Here is a 16,008-nt window from a genome sequence, read left to right as displayed (position 1 = left end):
TCCATGGGATGGGGATGCTGCAATCACAGGCACTGGCAAATCTAATGCCTGTGATTGCGGCAATTGTCTGCCCCTCGGTGCCTGAAATAGTAGTAGGTCTGGCACAGCCCCTACCAGCAGACTTGGAGTTTGTTGGTCCGGAAAGTTGTCGGTACACATTGTTATCGGCACCTTATTTCCAGACCGGCAAAATCCTAATGAGCCATGCCTTTTTAAGAGTAGCACAGCAAATACACCAAATGCTATCAGTTTGTCACTATACTAAGAAAACAAGCCAATCATTTGTCTTGAAAGGAAATCACACTTGCCACTTAACTGTAGTGAAAATGCATTTAACATTACAGTACTCAATTTTATTGATAAAAAATGTGCCCCTAGCTCTACCAATCCACCCCCTCCTAGAATGTAGTTTAGAAGAGGCTGAAGGGCAAATATGGTTTGCTTTAAGGGATTTGTATACCTATTTTGGGGTAATTCCTTTAGTTCATGAAACCAACATCATTTATGCATCTGGTCCTCCCTGGTATCTGATCCCTTCTAGCACAGGTGAAATCTATCCCCACCAGCTTCATTCTTCTTCCTGGACAAGGCTTCTCATTTCCAGATATTCTCAGCTCAGCAACCTTCGAGTTGGGAAGACCACTGGTTTTTATTCATAAGAAGGTGGTCCTTTACAGGAGCTTTTCCATAGTCAGAATGCTCTCCTCTGTGCTTGTGCTACTAATAAAGTTCCAGCAATTCCCACATTTCTGTCATAATTATGTCACACTATTTGAATGGCCTGATTCTTCCATTGGCGCACCCAACAGTGAAGCTCTCCCATTGAATATGAATGTCCATATTTTTATATCTGTGATCAGAAAAGGCAGGGACAAAAACTACTCCTAATACTTTTCCTAAATGCTAGGCAGTTCTTCTGTGAGCATGAGTACCATCAGCAACCCACTTAAATGTAAAATAGTCTCCATTGGTCTTTGATTATCCCTACACTGGGCCATCAACACAACACTTAATAGAAGCAGTGCAGTTTTTCTGCATCAATTTGCTTTAGGGAAAAATTCTCGGGATTTAATGTAAGTTGGCAGGTCCCAATAACTAATTTGAGATCAGCATTTCACTGCATCAGATTCAGCCATGCATACCTTAACCTTGAACAGATGGGGCAGAAAAGAGTAATCACATGAAAGTTTCTACCTTTCTCCTCTCACAATGCACAGTCATATGTGATCCTCAAGATTACATTAGAGACCTGTCTGGGCTGTCAACACAAGTTGCCCAACAGTAGAGAAAAAGGTCCCTAACCTGCTTTCATCTCTCCAATTGAGTTAAGGTTACAAACTCACTCCCACTTTAAGGGTAAAATATTTCACACAAGCCTGGTTCCCAGCACAATTAGCCTCCTGGTTGCATCCATCCACAATATATACATTTGAGTATAGCCACAGCCTCTTTAGTAATTGCTTCTGAGTTAGTCCACTATTCAGAAAGCACAAGCTCATTCAATATTTTCCTTATATAGGACAATCTTGGGATTCTGAATACACCATCAAGATTTCTAACATCCGTGATCGCATGTCAGTGCTGACACGTTTGACCAGATTTGGAACCATAAAAGAACAATTCTAAGTTTGTTTTCTTGTCCACTAGGATTCCACCTCCAGCTTTCATGTAAATGACTGCCTACTCCCAGAAAATAATTATCTGCTTTTTAAGCCTCACCTTATTTCTCTCACCCCCAGATTTCCACCCCAAAGGCCCCACCTGGAGCCTCTAGATCCAGATATATTTCTAGTGCTTCTGTTGGAACATGATTCCACATCTTCCTAGCGGCCCTCAATATCCTATTTTCTGCCTGAATAATCTCACTGTTTTTTCAGAAGCCTAAGCCTTCAAATGATTAAACCTTGTTGCCTGCCAAGTTGAATGTGGCACAATAATTTACCATTGCCCCAATCTGCAAGAATTGGGATTTACTCCATTTGAAAACCAGTTTCCTTATGATGCAGAAAGATTCCAGTCCTTTCATCAGTTTTGACAAACCTTTCCCATTCCTAGTCACTCTCCTAGTCAGTAGGATTACACCATCTCCAAACATGAGGACAGGAAGAACCCCCTATCAGTGGGCTATGGAGGCATGGCCAGAGCTCATGGAGTGAAGATGTGCTCAGCTTAAGCTCCTGCTCGGATCCTGTGATCGATCCTGATTGTTGCGCATATTTTAGCCTCTAGCTCTTCTTTTTCTATAAGCAGATTCCTGCACCTGCTTGAAGGGTCTTTATCCAACAAGAATCAGACCCTCCTAAACTGAGAAGACCTGCCCGACGTGCTGCTCGTAGCACCGCAGTTTAAGATGGTGGATGTTCGGGCACCACTAGATGGATGAACTTCGCTCCGTGGCTATGCTACTCCTGATACCGTACACTGACCCAGGAGAACCGGACTTGGTGGAGGTGCGCTTCACCACCGGTGGGGGAGCGAGTGACTGGTACTGGCATCCCAGCCTGGGCAGAGATGGAGTCTCAGCGCTTGAGACCTGCACCAGAAGGAGTTGGTGCAGTACGTGGCTGTGGAGGTAGGGTGATCGAGGGACAGAGAGCTGTTGGGTGACCCTCTGAGCGCACGTTCCCTGGTCCTTGTTGCAATTGAAGGGGGGTCTTTGGGAGACGGATTGATGGACCTAGTGCAGACACAACACATGATCCCCTTGGCTGTGTATGGGATCCCATGGCCCCAATCACATCAATATTCAAGTGTTGATCCCCCAGAGAGCCCACAAACATCACAGGCACTGTGACATCATTCTTGTTGTTTCTCATTTGAAGACAGCACCTGCACAGGGCACACAACAGGGCAGTTGAAGGGAATACTGCCTGGGGAGCTATTTTGTACTTCCTCATTTTTGTAAAAGTGAGTGAGATTGTTGAGGATTGGAAACTTATTTGGGCTCACACTCTGTGTTGTTGCGTGTGCTCTTGGATTGCCCATTGCTTTCCTAATGTACTGCACCGAGACTAAGCTACACACTGCATAACAATACTGCACAGCTTGCATTGGCGGCCCTCGGCTTGTTAGAGCAACCTGACAGTTCTGGCTGCTAACTTGCTGTGCTGGCGGTGTCCCGTGGATTCACATGTGTGTGCTCCATTGATGCTGGACTGCGATTGCTGCTGCAACTCTTGCTGTTGTCCTGGATTACTACCCCTCAGTGGGATAACTGCCTCCCCACTGCGATGTCACACCCGATACTGGGTGACTGGAATCTCACTTGAAGTCACCTAGCCTACAGTACATACAGCACATGGACTCAACATTTTCCCATCCTCCAAACAGAGAGGCAAATGCATGATAATGAAGTATTTTTCAAACCAAGGTAAACCATAAGATCCTTCCTCATTTAACGCACAGGAACAGTCAGATGTCTTGGTGCAGCAGGAAGATCCACGTGAGGACAATGTTCTCGCTGCCATTGCTGTATTACGAGCCTCCCTGGAGAACAAAATTGGGGCAGTTAAAGTTGATGTACAACTTCTGTGCCAAGATGTGCGCTCATGGGTGGAGACGGTCACTGATGCTGAATCACTTATACAGTAGACTGCTGCCACGAAGACTGATCTAGAAGCTGGAATGAAGGTGCTGGTGGCGAAAAGTGCTGCATTGGAAATGAGGCCAAGGATGTGGAGGGCAGATCAAGAAGAAATAATATCTGCGTGTTGGGACTACCCGAAGGAATGGAGGGCACCAACCCGACCTCCTATATTGAGAACTTGATGCTACAGGAGATCAGACCAGGAAAGCTGTCTCGGGCGTCTCAATCAAACAAGAGCCCATCAGTCCCTTCAAAAGAGGCCAACCACTGCATCAGACCCATGCCCTAGCATTACCAGGGTCATAAACTTTAAGGACAGGGAAGTGGTCTTGCATTTCTCTGGAGATGGTGGGAGAATACAGAGGGGCAGCTCCAATATTACCATGTTTCCGGATTACACACCCATGGTACAAAGAGGGAGGAAAATGTTTGTGCATACTAAAGCTTGGCTCCACCAACTGGGACTTAAATACACGCTAATTTACCTAGCAAGACTAAAAGTGCTGCACCATGGGAGGTCCCACCTCTTTGAGAGCCTGGAGGCAGCAGACCTATGGATGGACCATAACAGAATGGTGGACATGGAAGACCCTGATACACTTAGAGACAGGGGTGGGCTAACCAAAGCGTACTGAGGAATTCTGATCTCTCTCGCAATCAAGACTCTGCTGACTGACAACAACTTTATCAGCTGAGTGGTCCACTCTGATGCGATCCCTTTGCAATGGCATCAAAGAAGTTGCGGGCACCCGCTTTCACTGCTTTGAACAAAGAGATTCTTGACTCGCTGTTCTATATACTTTTTTGTCATTGGATTTGACTACTTGTGGAGTGATCTGAAAATTGCAAGCTGAGTGTAGCTTGGTAGCGAGAGGAGGCGGGGTAACCTACTGGGCGATTCTCTGACAGCCATGAAATTATCACACATTAGCATCAGCCTGTTGCTGGTGCCCTAGTACAGTACCCAATGGCTCTGCATGACCTTGGTTGTAATGGTGAACCCGAATGGCAACATTCATTTGGGCCCTATTTTGGCCCAACGTTCATGGGTCAAATGTTATGATTGTGTTATATTTGTATTCTTAGACCTGGAGTGAAATGCATTTGGGGTGGTGGATGCTTTTTGGGGGTGGGACCTGGCACATGGTATGTTTAAAACCTGCATGGCAGTTATGGGAAGGGATGCAGGTTATTGGACATTGCTGATGGGACTGAGAGGGCAGTGATTGGGGTGGTCTCGCATTATGGTGACATGGAGGGCGTATGCAAATACTCCCGCTAGGCTTCACTTAGGATTCTTACTTGGAACATTAGGAGGCTGGGTACCTACATACACAGTATCTGGGTGCAATCCTACTTGCGCCCAAAGAAAATATCTTTTGCTTGACAAAGCTTTATCTGACATTTGTGTCATTAAAGCAAATTACATTCTATACAAAAATATCATATAAAAACGATGTAAATGTACAACTCTGCATCACAATTAAAAAAGGAAGATCCAGCCCGAGTTAAAATCAATTTAAAAAAAGAATCATTTATCAAGTTCATCCCCACATTCTCACTCAGGCTCAGCCTCCTTAGCCATGCACTATGCAAATATATCTACAAAATACAAGAGATTAAGGTCCCCACTTTTCTTGGATAGGTCCATTGCATCTTCTGTCCTTCGGATGCCCTTCAATTTAAATATTGGTTTTAGGTTCATGGCTCTGTGTCGTTGTAGCTAGGGCAAAGCAAGACAAAGTGGAGAACCTACTCATACAATGCTGCCCCACACGCTGGCATGTAGTACCATTTTGCCCATTCCAGTTCCTCGTGATAGAAGCCACTCACAGCATTCCTGCTCTAACATCATAAAAAAGTGAACGGTCATGGCCTGGATATAGAACGTCTAGGTATGGTTCATAGCCAAATGTGACCATTGCCTTCAGGCATTGTTGGCCACAAGAGAGCTTTATCCAAGCCACCTCCATTGTTTGACTGCAATCCTGCCTACATGCAGTTTGGCCACTGCCTTCGAGTTGGCTGGCATGATGAGCGGTTGTTCCCAGAAAGAAGCAAGGTCCATTCTCATACAACCAATATTGTATATGTTTCAACTATGGAGTTGACCGACTACCTTCCAATGTCAGGTAGTTTGCCAGCAATTCTCTGTACATATGTAGCCAAGATACTGTCCAGATACGGACCAATAAAAGGAATAGTTTTATAGATATGCTATGCTTAATGGGATATAAATCACTTTCCATGTGTAGTATTGCATTAGGCAAACTTTTGGGCTGCTGCAGCAAATATTTTAAGAATTTATTTTCAACTACATTCATAGACTGGATTTTAGCAAGTCCCAGACCTCTGCACCATACTGAGACACTAGGGTCGCTTGAAGTTTATACATTTCTAATGGTGGGGTCAAAGCTCCCCGTCCATGCGACTGGAACAACTTCCTGATACCCTGCTGTACTTATTTAGGGTAGTGGTTTCTTTTATGAATTGCTCACCCCAAGTTCCGATTTTGAAAAAAAACGAACCCAGATAGTTATTGACCTCCTCCAGTTTAACTCCCTCTATTTCTATATTGACCTTGACATGTTTGGCTGTCCTGCGTCTAAAGACTAGACTTTTTATTTTACTTTTGTTGATTGCCAAGCCAAGGTCGCTACATTTCTTCATGAAAACTGCTGTGGTGCGCTCTATGCCTATCAGAGTAATAGACAGCAATAATGTGTCTTCTGCGAAGGATAAGGCAGGGATGAGCTGGCTGCCCACCCTCGGGGGTCCATACTATTTGCCTCCAGTTCTTCAATTAACCTGTTATTATGAATACAAAATAAGAGTGGGGCCAGTATGCATCTGTGCCTTAATGCATGCTGTCCCTCAAAACTCTCTATATCATCTCCACTCAGCCTCCATCACACAAAGCCCTATTATTGGAGCACAGTGCCTGTATAATGGACAGCAAGCCTGCCGGGATGTTATATTCTTTTAGCGTCGGCCGCAGCTGGCTTTTGGGAACTGAGTCGAAGTATACTTTTAAGTCATCAAACATGGGGGCGTGGCTTAAAAGCCATGAAGTAGGACGTGTCTACGTGTCTGCTCCCGAAGATCAAAAATAATCTGACATGATCTGTCCATTGAGCGTGATTGAGTCTTAAAAGACACCGTCATGTGGATGAATCTCCGGTGCACTCTTGGGGAAGAACTGGGGTCGTGATACATCTGAACACCCACGTTCTGCTGAGGGCAAGTTTGTATCCGACAACAGCTGTGGAAAACAAAATGGCCGGCGCAATGATAAGAAAGACGGCGGGCGAAATTTGCCAGAAGTGAAGCAGGATACTGCTGTAGGGGTGCGGCGTAAGAGGAAGGCAGGAGCCGAGCTTCGGAGCCGGCAGAGATTGTTTGGCCTGACATGGAGAGCGGCCTGGAGACGGGGAGGAGGAAGAAAGGGGAAAAAAAAGAACGAAAGGAAACAAACCACAATCTATCTGCTGACACGTAAGGAGCAGGAGGTGTGCAGCTGATGCTGTTACCCTCTCGCGAGCCCTGCAGAGGCACTGAATAAGAGGTGAGAGAGCCGACATTACCAAGCCCAGAAACTTCGATGGGACAAAAGATCATCAGCTGAAGCCCCATGCATGAGAACTCATGGGCACGTACCTCACCACACAGGCGAGGTGAGATGCAGTGAGATGAACCCCAGAGCACAGCTGGGAGCACACGCTGACTGAACCAAAGTAACGCTCAGCACTGCACCTCCAACCCAATCAGATGGCATCATTGCACAAGAGGGGACGAGGATCAAATACAAGAGGTGAAGAAAGAGGAAGAAAGAGAGGAAGGTAAAAAGTGTGGGACAGATATGGAAGTGAATGAAGGCAAGATTATGTAGCTGGTACACAGCATATTGTGTCTGTGAAGCCACCACCACAGGGACACCGACGCTGCCAGATGGTAAAGGCGGGCACAACCCCAGTAGCACAGGCAGACAGGGCCAATGAACATCAGCTGCGAGGCAGAGGAAGCAGGCGTGCTTCTTTTCAGGACCTGGCCCTGCACACCACAAACAGTAGACTGAAGTGGAGCTCCTAACCTGGCACTGCAGGAGTGGCACCCAACAATTAAGGTGGATAGACCTTGATAGCACTGGCAGAATGGATCTTGGGGGATGGGCAGTGCGACTGCCTGTGCCTAGGTCAGTGAAAGACAAGGTCGCTGGAGTGGACGCGTGGAAGTAATGCACACATGAGGCAAGTCACCGACCAGACATAACAGAGGTGTTGGATTGGAGCACTGCGGTGGCAGCCCTGGCACTCAGCACGCAGACCTAGAACTGGAGCTGCAGAGGTAATAGGTGCCCCTGATAAGTGACCCGGAGTACGTCGAGGAATGGCGGGGTCCGCCTTGGCGAACTAGAATGGCTCCTGTCCGAGGCCTAAATAGCCTATTGTCACGGGGGAGTTGAACAAGATCAGATGGGCATCTAACCCAGTCGTCCCCAAGAGACACCAACATACAGAGGCTGCGACAATGACACCATCCTGGCACGGGACACAAGGAGACCTACACCTCTGAAAATGGCTGACAAGGCAGCAAAAAGCAAGGGGAAGCAGCAAACGATGGACGAATATGCTAAATCGCCTCGGGTAACGGAGGCGGGTAAACACAAAGGGCCACCGCCGCGTATGGACCAACAAATCCTGGACGCCATCACTGATTTGATAGAGTCTGGAGAAAATAAGCTGCATGCGGCGGTGGCAGAGCTCAAGGTTACGCTAGAATCTAAGATCGACGCCATTCAGATTGACATCAATTTATTGCGACAAAATGTAAGGGCCTTGGCTGAGCGCATGACTGTGTTAGAGACAGAGGTGAAAGCAAAAATGGACAATTGTATGACGAACGCCGCAGAGGTTCAAATACTGAAACAACAGGTGTGGAATCTGGAAGACATAGCTGAAGAAGCGGAAGGGCGGGCAGGAAGAAACAATGTGCAGATTATTGGACTGCCTGAGGGAGAGGAGGGCTCGGACCCGACCAACTATATAGAAACCATGTTGCTGCAGGAGATTAAAGGTGGCGCGCTCAGCCAGGGGTTCGCTGTCGAGAGGGCGCACAGAGAACAAGTTCGCAGACCGCCACCGGGAGCTCCCCCGAGACCGATCATTGCGAACATCTTAAATTACAGAGACAGATAAAAGATTTTGGAACATTTCCGGAAAGGCGGAACCATACACAGAGCATCGGCGGCCATCACAGCATACCCTGACTATACTTGTATGGTACCAAGGAGACATCTGCATTAAGGGACAATTAAGAGAAGGCTACGCGACGCCGGATACAGATACATGCTGATGTACCCTGCAAAGCTGAAAGTGTACCATAGAAACAAGGCCCTATTCTTCGGGATTCCAGAGAGTGCGACGGAGTGGTTGTTGCCCAGAACTGGCCAGCAACTGCAGACGAACAGGTGGAGAGCAAAGCAGATGAGTGATTCAACAGATTTTGAAAAAGGATGCTATTGTGGTATTTGACCTTGGGACTTGAATATAGTACGGCATGGAGCAGTATTGGAGAGACCAGATGAGATATGATGGTTACATGTGAAGTAGAGGTTATTGAGACACACTGAATGGCATATCCAGGTGGCAGCATAAAGAGACACACTATTATCCCCCTATAGTTTGGTTAGACTGGATACTGCTAGTGCGGTATCCCCTGCTGGGCTCTTGAATGGTGTTACCAGGACAGGGCCAGATGCGGGATAGCCCGAGATCCAGAGATGGAGCAGGGCGCCAGTTGGGGTTGGGTGAGGTGGGTGGGTGGGTGGAAGGGAGTTGCGTTAGTTTTAGTTGGGAGTTGGGGGTGGGAGTCACAAGGGAGCATTGGGAAGAATCGACAATCACAACCCATACCACCTAGGAGGAAAGTGGGGAGGAGGGAGGAGGAGTAGGTTACGGTTGATATGGGGGATCTGAAGATAGTGACCTGGAATGTGCGGGGGCTAAATAGTTACATTAAGAGAAATAAGATCATGATGTACCTAAACAGGCAGAAAATAGATAAAGCATTGATACAAGAAACCCACCTGAACAATGAAAAATTGGAAGTGATTAAGAGGAAATGGAAGGGGACTACAATATGAACAACATATTTGGAGTATGCTAGAGTGGTTATCACCTGGGTTTGTAAGTGATTTCAATTCGGCACACACCCAAGTTAAAGCTCAGCATGTAGTGCACAACTGAAATCTGTATTTTCTTTGTCTAAAAGTTCAATATTCTGAACCATATACCACTCATATAACACCCTTCTCCTGGAACCCCCCGGTCACACTGAACCAGAAATCAGGCTGGTTTGCAAAGGTAAATATTTATTTATGTAATTAAGATTTAATCACAATATGTTTTAATAGGTAAACAACAATCACCAATGGGGTGACAGAACACTGAATAATATCTTTAATACACGAGGAGTAAATAATGGGCAAAACAAATGCAGCACAGAAAATAATATGTTTTTGTTTGTTTCAGATCAGATAGCACTATGGTTAGAAGATCCCCCTGCAACGCCCCTCAACCCCCAATAAGCAATGTAAAGAGATGGGAGGAGAGAGCAGGTATTCAGGAATGGCACAAATCAAATATCAGTCCCACTTTCCCCCAGCAAACACAAGAGAAAAATGGAATTGGCTTTTCAGCTGTCAGAATGGCTTTCAAATTATCTTTTGAATGGACTTGGCAAAAACAACAAATATGGTCAAAAATACTGAAATGTTATAAATTCCTATGGGAGCCACTTTGAACAGTTGCACACAAGCACAAGCAATGATTTGGTCAGCAGAAAACAACTTACGGTCCAAGTCAGAAGCAGTTAAAAGCTATTTTACGCGTGAAAACCTTTCAGATTTTAAAATCGCGGCAAACTTTTCATTGCACGATATTCATGATAACGGGAGAATTCCACTGATTTGCCGTGCCGTTTTGGGTTCTATGGATAGCTACGGATGTTGGGTACAAGTAGGAGTTGAAATGAGGGCGTTATATAGGTTTTATAAAGGTTGTTTTTGTAAAACAGGCGTGAGAATGGAATACAGGAGTTCACTTTTGAAAATGACAAATTAAATGGGTTTGCTTACACTAGAGGATGACTATGAAGAAGCGAGTACCACACAGGGAGATTACAGTCACTGGATCAGGGTGACCCACCTGATAAGGAAACTTGACTTCTTCAGATGAGAAAAGGGTCAGCGCAAAGGTAGTTCTAATAATACAGGTTCTGAAGGAAAGATAGGATGGGTTGGATAGGGATAAGACAAAGCAACGATACTCCTAACAATACTGGTTCTGAATGAAAGATAGGATGGGTCTGAGATAGGGATAAGACTATGCAAAGTACATATACTAGGGGCCACAGTTCTTCCTATTCATACTCACAGGATAAGTCTTAAATGGGACTGTCAGCTCTGGTCAAGATTGGGTCTGGCCTAGGAATGACAGCACATCAGGCACGGGACGGGATCCTCTAAGCTGGTCACGGGATTGGCACAGGATCTGCTCTCATAGTCTGTGGGTATTTGGATCAGCTGGATGGCGAGTTCCTCAGGCAAGCCTAGTGGTTGCAAGCCGGAGAATTTGTGGATACTGGTTCAAAAGGCCTTCTCACACCACACAGCGCTTTACTGAGTGGAGAGAATACATTTGAGGATTTGGGGCCTTGCTAGAAATCAATAGTCTCTAATGCTGGCAAGAGATTTGGCATCTGGATCTGGAAGAATATTTAAAGCTGGATGTAGAGAGCTGGATTAGAGTGCTTTGCCAGAATCAGGAAAGTGGCTGGATCTGTGAGTCCCTATGTGTTGTCAGCTGTCTCTATTTATGCCTAAAACTGACATCACAAAGGGGGGGGGTGTGGGCCGGCTTAGCTAAGCTTGCCCTGTGAGCTGGGATTGGACCAAACTTCATCTCCGCCTTGCAATTTGAGTGATTGGATCAAGGCTGGGTGATGTCACGTTTTATGATTTGCTTTACAATCCTCAGAGACCTCCCTTTAGCCACTGGTCTCAAAATTGGATTTGATACTAATGTACATTTTAACATTGGTCACCTTTATACAAATCACACACAAAGATGCCATATTTTACATAGCAGCTATTCCTCAAAAACCCTGCAGTGGTGGGATCTTGTCTCCCCTTTCTACATAATTTTGCCCTTTTCGCTATGAACACAATTCCCAATTTTTATGCAAATTTCCACAAGTGTGCATGTTTAAAATAGGGATATGCATGTACATTTTCACAATTCTAACAGTAATACATTTTGCATAAAACCACATATCTTGCCATTCCTGCCCAGAACATGTCACACAGTTCTACCACCTCTTCACACGTGCAGCCAGAAATTGAATTAACAACTCTGTTCTTTTTATATTTTTCACCATTTTGAATAGCAATGTGTTCTTTGTTCATGTTTAGCAACAGATGGTCACTTGGCTCCGCCTCTTTTTGTCTCCCTGCAGTCCAGGGCATCCCCCTCCTTGCTTGTTCCTTCCAGAGGCCATTTATGACCCCTTTCACACTTCCAATTTCCTGGGCTGCAGCTTTGTCATTGTTCCTTTGCTTTCTGTAGACAAGATTCTGTTCTAACCTGCAATTAACACCTCCCATTACGTTTCTGCTGAGAGGAAGGCCCTCCTTCTGGGAGAAAAACCTGCTTTTCCAGTTCTGGCAGCTTCAGCCAAGCTAATTAACTTTTAAACCTAGCAAAAACCATATGTATTGCATCACATGCAAATACATATCTTTCTTGGCCTTAAAATCTTTGGAATCAAAAACACAACTAAAATCTGTCTTTCTTTTTGGCAACAATCCTGTTTATGCTTTCTAATTCAGCAGACTTTTTAGTTTTAGGTCATTTTAAAGCTTCCAGAGTGCTCCTCTGACAGCTGTCATTCAGGCAGCCTCAGGTGCTCCACCCAGATTTTGGCCTAGGCTGTCAGTTTTCAGACTTTGTATATTTCACAATGTTTCATTTGATAACTGAATGTTAGCACCAGACAAGATTGTGAATGTTGAAAAGTGTTGTGTTATAGGCATTTTGGAGTTTTTGGCAAAAAAGCAAATGGAATTTCTAAGCACATTTTTGGGTTTCATTGGCAAAGTGCTGCTTCTCCCTCTGCACTCTGTTTGCTGGTTATGGAGACCACTGGAACATTTAAACAGGGTGTGCTCTAGTCCACCACGCATGCACCATGGGTGGCAGGTTGTCTATCCCTCTTTTTTTGTGCTGAAGCACATGGTTTTTGTAGGTTTTTTGTAGGTTTTTGGTGCGCACAAGGGTTTTGCCGCCATTGTTTCTGTTTCTTTCCCCATAACTGGCAGGGTGATGCCGCATAGCATAGCAGAGTGGGTCAATACATCCCACAGAGCCCCACATCCCGACTTGATTTTGACCGCCCGTCATGGGGAGGTCGGGAGATTGGGATGTTCTTTTCTTTTGTCCATGTGGAGAAATTCAGCTGCTTCTTCCATCAGTGATGAAGCAACACTTTCTCCTCGCCGGTTCTGGTCAGGAGTATTGCTCATTCTGGTTCGGAGTATGGAGCGACACTCCGGGCTCCTTGGTCCTCCTTGATAATCCTTTGGATGATCCTTAGTCCAGATGCTAGAAGATAGAACAGAGCATGGTTATGGATATTTTCCCACAACTGTGTCCACATGTCATCTGAGGATGTCAGCAGTGGGAAAGACACTTGCATTGATTATAATTGGCACTATTCCCATCTGGGTTTCCGGTTAGTTCCTCTATTTGTCGGAAAGTATGCCTGGAATGGCAACTTTTCAGCTGGTTTATGTGGACCCACTTGTCTTCCCCTTCTGCCAAACTGCCCTTGGGGATGCGGATTCTGTAGGCGACTGGTGAGATTCTGTCCACAATTTCAAAAGGGCCCCGCAAAGTTGGGAGGAATTTGCGCTGTTTGGCTTGGTTCCTTTGGAAATTCTACAAGTAGACCCTGTCTCCTACTTAGTTTTCTTTTTTAGTCGTCTTGAGATCATAGTGGGTCTTCATGCTGTCTGCAGATATTTCTAGATTCCGCTGAGCATAGGCAAAAGCATGTTGAAGGTGTTTTCTCAGATTCTCAACCTACTCATGAGTGGAGGCATTTATCAAGGTCTGCTCTTGGGTTCCGTAGAGCAGATGCTGGGGTAGCACCATCCTTCGTCCAGTCATCAGCTCAAATTGAGACATTTTTGTTGTAGAAGAAGGGGTAGATCTGATGGCCATCAGGACAAGGCATAATCAAATGTCCCAACTTGGCCCAGAATCTGCCGCAAACTTTTTTAATATGCTCACAATAGTTATATTGTACCTCTCAACTCCACCACTAGAGGACAGCCGGTAGGCAATGTGTAGTTTCCTTTCGACCCCAAGTATCTCCCACATCTTTGTCATCACTTCGCTAGTGAAGTGGCTACCTCGGTCTGACTCAATCCTTTGGGGTAGTCCAAAACGCAAGAAGATGTGATTGATCACCAGGGCAGCTGCTGTTTCTGTCTTGCAATTTGGGGCCGGGAGACATTCCACCCATTTAGTGAACAAGCATGTTACGGTCAACATGTACTTGTTCCCCCTAGAGGAGCAAATCACGGGCCCGATAAAATCGACTTGCAAATCTGAACAAGGCAGTGCCATCCCCCTCTTTTGGAGGGGAGCACAGTGTGTGAGTGATGTTGGCTGAAATTGTGCACACACAAGACATCCCTTCAAGTATTGGTCGAGATCCTGCCCCATGTGTGGCCAGTATGCAACCTCTCGCAAGATTTCTAATGTTGTATGAAACTCCCAATGACCAGCTGTGGCGGGATCATGGGCGCGATTTAGCATCAGGCTTCTGAATGAGGTAGGGACCACCCACTGGTCATGGCCAGATATGGATCTCCTTAACAGCAAACCGTCTTGGATTCGGAATATTTTTGGACATTTCATCAACACTCTGAGGTCCTCTTTCCCAATGTAATCGCTATCCGTCAGGGGAACGTTCTCAGGGTCCCCGATGTGTTGATAAAACTTACCAATTATTGGATCCCCTTTTTGAGCCATAATCAAATCAGCATCTGGGGTCTTCTTACTCCATTGTGCAGTTCAGAGTTCATTGTGAGCATTTGTCTGGGACCCAGTGATAGCAGTGACCTGGATTTCCCCCAACAGGTACTCAATCTCAAGTAGATCCGCTTGGATGACTCTGGATTTGGCCAGCTGATCAGCTAGGTCATTTCCAGTTTTGTCTGGTCCCTCTACTTTAGAATGACACTTGATCTTTTTCCAGTAGATGGTCATCCCATTCAAGGTGACCAGATCATCAATATTTTGAATTAATTGTCCATGTTTTAAAGGTTTATTATTAGCACATAGCATGCCTCTGGTTTTCCAGTTAACCAGGTTCTCCACGAACCTGTTCCGTACATTATCTGAATCAGTGATTATGACCAGTTCGTAGAGTTGGTGTTGGACAGCAATGAGGATGGCTTGATGCACAGCTCTCAGCACTGCCACTTGACTACTTTGAGGACCGATTTTGTACCCAGCGGGGGGTTCTGGGGCATCATTCAATCATGTATTCTCCACGCCGGCCACAGTTCCTTTTCCCTGTTGTTGTCAACATGGTAGGAGCACCCATCCACGTAGACATTGGGAATTCCCTCACACTTGTCTTCTTCATAGACTTTGTTTGGGGAATTAAAGTAGGCCTGCATGTTGTCCTTGATTTTAAGACTTTCTTCCTCGAGACAGTTTTCTCTGGCACAATCATGCAAGTCAGCCAGACCTTCTGCGAGGGTACTCTTCTTGTTTCGGCCATATCTGACCTCCACACGAAAGCCTTGCATTGACAGAATCCATGAAGTAATTTGGGAATTACTCACATTTCCGGCCCGGATTCTGTCAATTTGAAGATATTGCAAAGGTTGGTGTGGAGTCTCCACTATGATGTGTTCCCCCATGATAAACGGGCGGTAATTCTTCAATGCCCACACCGTTGCCAGTAGTGCCTTCACACAATCGTTGAATTTTTCCTCCACAGAGGATAAAGTCTTACTTGCATAGGCGATTACTTTATTGACCTTGTCATGCTTTTGATATAATACTGCAGTCAAGCATGTATTTGAGAACCCTGTCTCCAAGAAGAACTCCTTGTTTTTGACAGGGTAAGCTAGGCAATGTGCTTGTGAGAGGCTTCTTTTGAGTTGTCTTACTGCCTCGGCTTGTTCTGGACCCCACTCCAAATTGACCTCCCCTTCAACAGATGGATCAGCGGTCTCGTGATCTCTGCGTAGTCCTCAATGAACTTTCTGCTGCAGTTAGTTAGTCCAAGGAGGCTCCTTAGTACCCGCAGTGTTGTGGGGTCTTTTATTTTCTGGAGTGCTTCTA

The sequence above is a fragment of the Ambystoma mexicanum genome, chromosome 5q (assembly GCF_040938575.1).
Source record: "Ambystoma mexicanum isolate Mex_15411 chromosome 5q, UKY_AmexF1_1, whole genome shotgun sequence".
Taxonomy (NCBI): Eukaryota; Metazoa; Chordata; class Amphibia; order Caudata; family Ambystomatidae; genus Ambystoma; species Ambystoma mexicanum.
This window is presented reverse-complemented; position numbering follows the sequence as displayed.